General features: G+C 43.5%; 1 long non-coding RNA gene across 1 annotated transcript; it reads right to left on the bottom strand.

The window, feature by feature from the left end:
- Nucleotides 1-423: 423 nt before the first annotated feature.
- LOC129656097 (uncharacterized) lies at nt 424-7871 on the bottom strand. The gene is made up of 4 exons (XR_008716192.1): nt 7494-7871; nt 6637-6722; nt 1934-2076; nt 424-627 (listed from the first exon to the last, which is right to left on the bottom strand). It is a non-coding gene; the product is annotated as an uncharacterized LOC129656097 (long non-coding RNA).
- Nucleotides 7872-8171: the final 300 nt, after the last annotated feature.

Genomic DNA, 8171 nt, shown 5'->3' with positions numbered 1-8171 from the left:
CAACTCAATGGACATGAGTTTGAGCAAACTCTAGGAAATGGTGAAAGACAGGGAAGCTGGGCATGCTGTGGTTCACAGGATCACAAAGAGTTGGACAAGACTGAGCAACTGAACAACAATAAAAAACTTTCTACATTAAACATGTGTGGCTTTTATAATCAGGAAGGAAAGGGTTAAAGAAGCCAAGCAAACTCCAGTGGAAACTGTCCTTTCCTTTTCTCTTCCTGCCAGAATAAATAAATCATCTTAGGATAACAATTAAGAACTAAATGGACAAGAGGGAATATGTTGCTGCTGTGTGTATGTAAAAGACAAAACTGAGCAAATTGTACACCTGGGAGAAACCAGAACTCAGTCCTCAGGGTTAGGTGAGAATTGGGTTGGGTTGGTTGTCAATTTAATTGCTCCAAATTGGGCTCTCACTTTGCAACAAAACAAGACAAAAACAAAACTTTTTATTTGGCTTGTCAGGGATCTCTCTTTAAGGGTCTATATCTCTTCTCCAGTCTCCTTCCCCAGTCGCACTCATACTTTCCTGGGAGACTCCTCTCCTCTCCAGAGCAGCCCATCAAGCCCCATAGAATGTGTGCAGATGGTTTTGCTGCTATCAAGAATGGCTTCTGGAATCTAAAAGAGACAAAGGAACTTATTTACAAAACAGACTCACAGACATAGAAAACAAATTTATGGTTACTAAAGGGGGAAGGGGAGGTAAGGGACAAATTATGAGTTTGGGATTAGCAGCTGCAAACTACTGTATATAAAATAGATAACCAAGAAGGACCTACTGTACAGCACAGAACACCATATTTAATATCTTGTAATAACCTATAATAGAAAAGAATCTAAAAAAGAAAAAAATGTATATGTAAATCACTTTACTGTACACCTAAAAATAATACAACATTGTAAATGAACTATCCTTCAATTTTTTAAAAGAAAACAAAGAATGGCTCCTGGGACAGTATGGACCTGAAGCAGGGCCATCTCGCAGAAGGTTGGGCACCAAGGACCAGGCCTGCAGAATTCACGAGTCCTCAGAAGGGTGGCAAACTCCCTGCATATTCTAGACACCAGGCAGACCAGGGAGGAAACCAATCCAGAGAAGGATGGTGGGTGGTGTGATGTGAGGAGTGCAGAGCAGTTCATGTCTAAGAAATCTGTCTGAGATGTGGCCAGGAGAAGCCTCAGGAAAGTGGCAGAATCTGCGAAATCAGAACTGAGACTCAGGCTCTGTCTTCAGGCACCATATGTCCAGCCAAACCCAGGCCTTCAGGGAATTGTCCCTACCTTGTCCACAGGCCACATGCTCCGAACTTGACTTCTTAAGCCAACCACTCTACCCATTCCACACCTCACTACGTGTTCTGGCCTCTCTTACTGTCCCTGTTTCCTTGCTGTCACTCCAGTCCACAGCTAGAGTACACCCTCCTTGCTAAAAAGTGATTCGGAGTACCCCCGTCTCTTCTTTACTGGACACAAATCAAAGATAAGAGGTGGTAGTGAAAGGGTTAGCACCTTGACGCAATTCTCCCCCTATGCAGTCAGAGGAATCGAAAGAGCACTGAATAAAAAAAGAATTATATAGATAAATAGTGGCAAATTGAGGAGGGGGATAGGGGAGTGGTCCCCCCAGGTGAGGAGGAATATTTGGAATTGTCAATGCATGGTGATAACAAAAAGCAGACTGACTTGTCTTTGGTTCTATTACTGTTTTAAAGTTCTCCATAGACAATGCATCTCTTTATTCCTTGCACCCAGAGCAGACCAGTCCAACACCCCTTGGTACTGACCAGCTCTCTGAAACTTTCCATGTTATGAGCAAATTTGCACTTCTGCAGTTTTTGTTAAGTCTTTGATTTCTCTATCCATAAAATGGCATCCACAGTGGGAAGCAACTGAAAGCTATCACGGGGGGAGGTCATATACAAACCCATGCTGGAGGAGGTTTAGACAACATCTGGTCTAACCCTCTCATTTCACAGTGACGAAAACAAGTGTAGAGAGATGATGTGAGTTAGTGGCAGCGCTGGTCTTGACCTCAAGTCTTCTGGGGCTCTGTATACAGGACTGTATCTTGTACAGAAGGGGGCACAGTTAGTTCAGGATTTTATGGTTATTATAGGTCCCTTTCCCAATTCAACCAAGAACTTCCTCTTAACTACTAAGGGTTCTAACAGTAATACACTCTCTGCCTGAGTCCCAAGACAGCCTTCTCAGAGCAGGGTCAAAACCCCTTGCTTCCCTTACAGCCACCTGATTACAGACTTGATGGCCCCATGAATTCTACTCATAGAATGTCTCTGCATCATCACATAAAAATGTGAGAAGAAATCCCCTCTGGAGGCATGTGGTCTATAGGGTCAACGTTTCCTGTGCTACTCTAACTTTTATAGCTTTCTCCATTGGCTGCTCTGTGCAACTCGAAGTATTAATCACTCTGCACCCTGCATTCTAAAGCCAGAGCTTTCCTGAAACCTCCAAGTTTCTCTCTGTTCCACCATTCTTGCAACTTCAGCCCCTTGGGGGAGAGCGAGCTTGGTGAAAAACCCTAGCATATCAGACCCTCAGTTACATTTTTATTCTGCTACTCTTGGTCAGAAGGGAGTTTCTTTCTCCAGTCCCCTGTGATACTGAGACTGCCATGATGGCCACAGGTGCTCTCAAACAGCAAATTTGACATCAGCCAGAATATAATCTTTAATGAACAAAGAAATCAGTTGCTCCTCCATCGCAGCAAATCATAACCAGGCACACTCCATGAGCAGGCTCAAGTCTTTTCCCATTGTCCATTATTTTTAGATTATCCATGCCATTCTTCTCATTAGGCCAAGTCATTAAGAGTTCATGGTTGGTGTGGCTGAATCACTGCCCAAGTGACTCAGTCTCAGATTAAAAGAAGAAAAAGGACTTGTTAATTCACCATTGCTTAGAGAATAAAGTCTCAACTCTCTAGCAGGACATTCAAGGACTTTTCATGAACTAGCCTTAACCAATCTCTCCACCTCTATCACCCATCATCACCGTGGAGCCCTGCTGTTTCTACCTCATACCTACTTTCCATGTCGAATGCCCACTCATCCTCCAGGACTCAACTTAAGTCACCTTCTCCAGAGCTCTACCTTGACCTCCATTCTAGACTTATCACTTTGTGATCATCTGTCTCCTTGTCTGTCTCCTCCACTAGACTGTAAGCTCAAGGAGGAGCTCCACTGCATGGTAAATGTGAGGCCATGGATAAGTACTTGAAACTCTAATTTGCAATTTCATCACTTGTAAGTGAAAACACAGTTCTTAAGAGGAATACATGAGTTAATAAATATTAAACACTTAGAAAATATCTGCTATTATTATGATCAGTATTCAAACCACAGAAAAGGTTAATAATTCTTGGTCTCCCCAGTATCTAGTCCAATGTCTGAGACACAAAAAATACTCAGTAATCACTTGTTGAGTAAATTAATAAGTGAATGTGTTCCATCCAAATCTATTTTCTGTTTCCTAAACATTCCATGTCCTTTATAACCCTTTGCTCTTACACACTCTGTTTGGAAAGCTGGTTCCTCCCCACCCCATCTTACACCTACCCATTTTCTACCTGGTGAGCTGTTACTTATCCTTCAAGACCAAGAACAACTATCACCTCCTCTTTTCTACCATCCCAGACTCCCCTGAAGCAAATTTATCTAAGCTTACACAGAACTTTGTTCATAACCATATTATCACGCTCATGGCATTGTCTTACAATCATTGTAATGTGTGTGTGTGTGAGAGAGAGAGAGAGAGAGACAGAGAGAGAGAGAGAGATTGTGCATATTCTCAGTCGCTCAGTCCTGTCTGACTCTGCAACCCCATGGACTGTAGCCTGCCAGGCTCTCTGTCCATGGAATTTTCCAGGCAAGAATAATGGAGTGGGTTGCCATTTATTTCTTCCTCCAGGGACCCTTCCCGACCCAGGATCAAACCTGCATTTCTTGCACCTCTTGCATTGGCAGGCAGATTCTTTACCACTGAGCCGCCTGAGAAGCCCTATTGTAATGTTTGCTTATGTGTTAATCTCTCCCTCTTCACAGTGAGCTCTCCCAGAGCAATGATTGATTTATGTATCCCCTGGCCCCAGTAACTAGCATTATGCTGGCACACGTTAGGCACTTAACAGGCAAAGAGGAGATTCCTGAACAAGTCCAGACGTTGATCCCAGTGTCACAGAGACGGTAAAACAAAAGAGCCTAAGGACTTTCAGGCTCTAAAAAAGCCTCTCCTGGGAGGCAGGGAATCAGGCTGTGTGCTTGGAGTGATGTTGCCATTTTTTAAATTTCTGTTACTTACTGCAACAGAATAAAACCCAGACTTATAATAATGAAATAAATACCATACTCCTCTCCAACAAGAAAAACTCAAAAAAGAAAGAAGCATCATCCACTATCCTATTTAACTAACAAATCTACTGCTTTCATTTTTCTTTGTTTCTCTATAGCACTTTATTTATATGCACATATGATTTTACATAGTTACACTTATTATGTAGACACAATTTGACATTCTGCCTTTTTTACTTAATCATCTCTCATAAGCATTTTTCCAAGTTACTATACTGTCTACAAAATCATCTATTCTGGCTACATAATATTCCATTTTGTTGTTTCTAAATTACAACTATTAAATATTATGCCAAATATATTTTCACCTAGAGCTTTTCTTCTTCTAACTGATGGTATTTTTCAAACATTTCTGCCTCAGATTTCAGTATTTTCCTAGGGGCTTTGACAAAAGAGCTGACTTTTTAAGTCCCAGCACACAGTTAAGTCAAAGCATAGAAAAATAGTTCTCAACCTCTGGATATGCTTTTGAATCACCTGAGGATTTTTTAAAACTACTGATATACAGACCCAACCCAGATCAAATGAGTCAGAACCAGAGAGTGGAGTAATAGAATGTTTTAAAAGGTCTTCAGGTGGCTGCAACACGAAGAAGGATCAAATCAATGAGAACCACTGGTTCTATCAGGACAAAGAATTAGCGAGAGCATCGTGACCAGCAGCTTGATGGGTTTTTGTTCTGGAACAGACACTTTGATGTCCCCTGCTGGACCAAGGAAATTAGTGTTATACAGAGGGCTGTTGGAGGCTCATGGGATAAACCTGATCAGTCATACAGCCATTCATTCAATGAGTGTCTACTGAATACCAAACTGAACAAAATTGCACCCCTGAATTCCAGTCAAATATATCCAATGGCCTAATCTGCGTTTCTGCCTGGATATAAACAAGACATGTTGAACTTGGCATGTCCAAATACTAATACCTAATTTATCCTGATCAAACCAGATGTTCCAGTAGTCTTCCTCATCTCAATGAATGGGAACTCCTACCTCCTGACTGCTCAGACCCAAGACCTTGGGATCATAACTGGTGTCTTACCAGTCACATCCTACATTCCAACTAATCAGTGAGTCCTATGGGTTTTCCCTTCAAAATATATTCAGAATCTAGCCACTTCTCACCACGTCCACCCAGTATCATCCTGGTCCAAGCTATCAAATATCCCTTGCCTAGATTATTGCAATAGTCTCTGAAGTAGTCTAATTCACTAAAAACGGTTGCCTTTTGCAGACTCTACTTCACAAAGCAGCCAGAGTGATCTTTTAAAAACATAAATCTGATCATATCAGACTAAAACTTTCAATGTCTCTCTATCTCACTTGGGGTGTGATGGTTATGTCAGCTTGACTGAGCCACAGAAAGACAAGGCATTCATTCAAACATTATTTTGGCTGTGTCCGTTTGGGGTGTTCCTGGATGAGATTAACATTTGAATCAATAGAAGTAGAGTCTTAAGTAAAGCAGATTTCCCTCCCTAATGTTGGTGAGCCTCATCCAATCCCTTAAAGGCCTGAATAGAACAAAAAGGCTGAGGGAACTCTTGCCTAATTGCTTGCACAGGGACATCAGTCTTCCTGCCTTCAGACTCCAACTGAAACACTGGTTCTTCCTGGGTCTCAAACCTGTAGACTCATAGACTGGACCCTTCACTTGGGTCACCAAGTTGCCAAGAGCAGATCTTGGGACTTTTTAGCCTCCATAATTACAAGAGCTAATTTCTTATAATAAACAAACAGTAAACAAGGGTTCAGGAGAACGCTGATAGATAAACACAGTAAAATCCCAAGTTCTAATCTAGACCTTCACGTCTATCAGACTTCCCCATCACTGTCTGACCTCTTCTTCCTCTCCCCCGCTAAGCACTGCACTCTGGTGGCTCAGACTTTAAGGAATCTGCCTGCAAGGCAGGAGACCTGGGTTCAATCCATGGATCAGGAAGATCCTTGGAAAAGGAAATGGCAACTCCCTCCATTATTCTTGCCTGGAGAATCCCCTGGACGGAGGGCTACAGTCCATGAAGTTGCAAAGAGTCGGACACACTGAGTGACTTTCACACTTTCACTTTCAAGCCAGACATGCTCCTGCCTCAGGACCTTCGTACCTGCTGTTTCTTCTGCCTGAAAAGCTCTCCCACATGGCTCACTCCTTCACTTTCTAAAGGTCTATCTCAGCTCAACCACAGCTCACTAAAGAGAACCCCCTTGGTATACACAACCCCACAGAAAAAATAGCAACCCATCCCCGTATGACGTACCTTCATCTTCCTCCTCCGCTTGCAGTTTCTCTATTGTACTCTCGACTGCCTGATGTATTAAATATTTGTTTGTTTGCTGTCTTTTCCTGTAAACCCAGATACATAATACATTAGGTAGTGATAAGTGCTATAAAGAAAAGTATATAGGGGATATGAATAGAACATGAGAGGGTGTTGTTTCCAACAGGCCATTAGGAAAGGCCTCCCTGAGGGAATGTACAGGAAGTGACAGAACCAGGTGACAGAACCAGAATTGAAAACAAGAAAGACGCTGTGAACACAGTGCCCCACTCTTATCGCCTTATCATTCTTTTTTTATTATTATTATTTATTTATTTCGGCTGCACCAGGTCTCAGTTGTGGCATGAGAAATCTTAGTTGTGACATGGGGGAACTAGTTCCCTGACCAAGGATGGAACCCAGGCCCCCCGCATTGGGATCATGGCGTCTTAGCCACTATACCACCAGGGAAGTCCCCCCTCCCCCCCACTTCATCATTCTTTATTCAGATAAAAGCCAGGGGTATCCTTCATCGAGTGCAGCAGCCCTCACCTGAAGTCCTCTCTGGCTACATGTGGGGCGTTGTAGCCTCTGGGACAACGTCAGCAAGGAGTTGGGGAATCAGCACCCTGTCTCCCTCCTCTTCTGGTGGGCAAGTCTGAGGCCTGTTCACGAGCAGCTCCCAGAGGACTGAACCCGCTCGCCCACATCCGTCGGTCACCAAGGCCATGCAAGCTTCAACAACACCTTGCATCTGCCTCCCTCCCTTCTGTACCTACCTGTGCTTCCCACTCCTTGGACTCACTGGCACTGAAACCCTTATCTCAGGATGTAGCCTAAGACAGAAAAGAGCTCACCTGGTTCCTAGTGACTTCTCAGCTTTCAGCCGGAGGACCTGTGGGAGCGACCCACAGGGAAGGAGGCCTCTGCTGGGGGAAGGGCTGTGCCGCACCCACGGACTGCAGGCACAGGCAGTCTGTCGGGTCAGTGCTCAGCTGTCTAGGGGGCGGCTCTTGACCCAAGCATTTCACACCACCAACCACACAATAGAGTGTGATATTCAAATGAGGTTGAGGTCCTACAGAGAGAGGGCAGCTGCACAGGCCTGGTGGTGAATTTATAGAAGTGGATTAGCCCAATCTGCATACTAAACAGCATGTAAATTATGTTATTTCAACCCATAAGTTTAGACATGTCCCTGGGAATAAAAATTTATGACAGTGATAAGATGCATGGTTGGTGTAAATAAGCTAACCCAAGCAAAATGTGGGGAAAATGCTATGGAAATTCTCCAAATTAAGTGAGTGATACCAGCCCCACCTTTCCACAGGAGAAGGGGAAGCTGACCTCTGGCCCTGGGGCTGCCATTTCAATGCTGTTTCCAGTCACTGCAGAGAAAGACAGGGAATGGTCAGTGTTCAGAGGTGGCTGCAAGCCCTGCCATTGAAGAGGGTCAGTCTTAGAGATGGGAGCAGAAATCACTCCAAGATCCAGGAAAAATGCTCTCAATAATAGTAATAATAGCAAAGAATAAT

This window comes from Bubalus kerabau, chromosome 6, assembly GCF_029407905.1.
Source record: "Bubalus kerabau isolate K-KA32 ecotype Philippines breed swamp buffalo chromosome 6, PCC_UOA_SB_1v2, whole genome shotgun sequence".
NCBI lineage: Eukaryota > Metazoa > Chordata > Mammalia > Artiodactyla > Bovidae > Bubalus > Bubalus kerabau.
The sequence above is the reverse complement of the archived record's forward strand: the minus strand, read 5'-3'. Positions and strand labels throughout refer to the sequence as shown.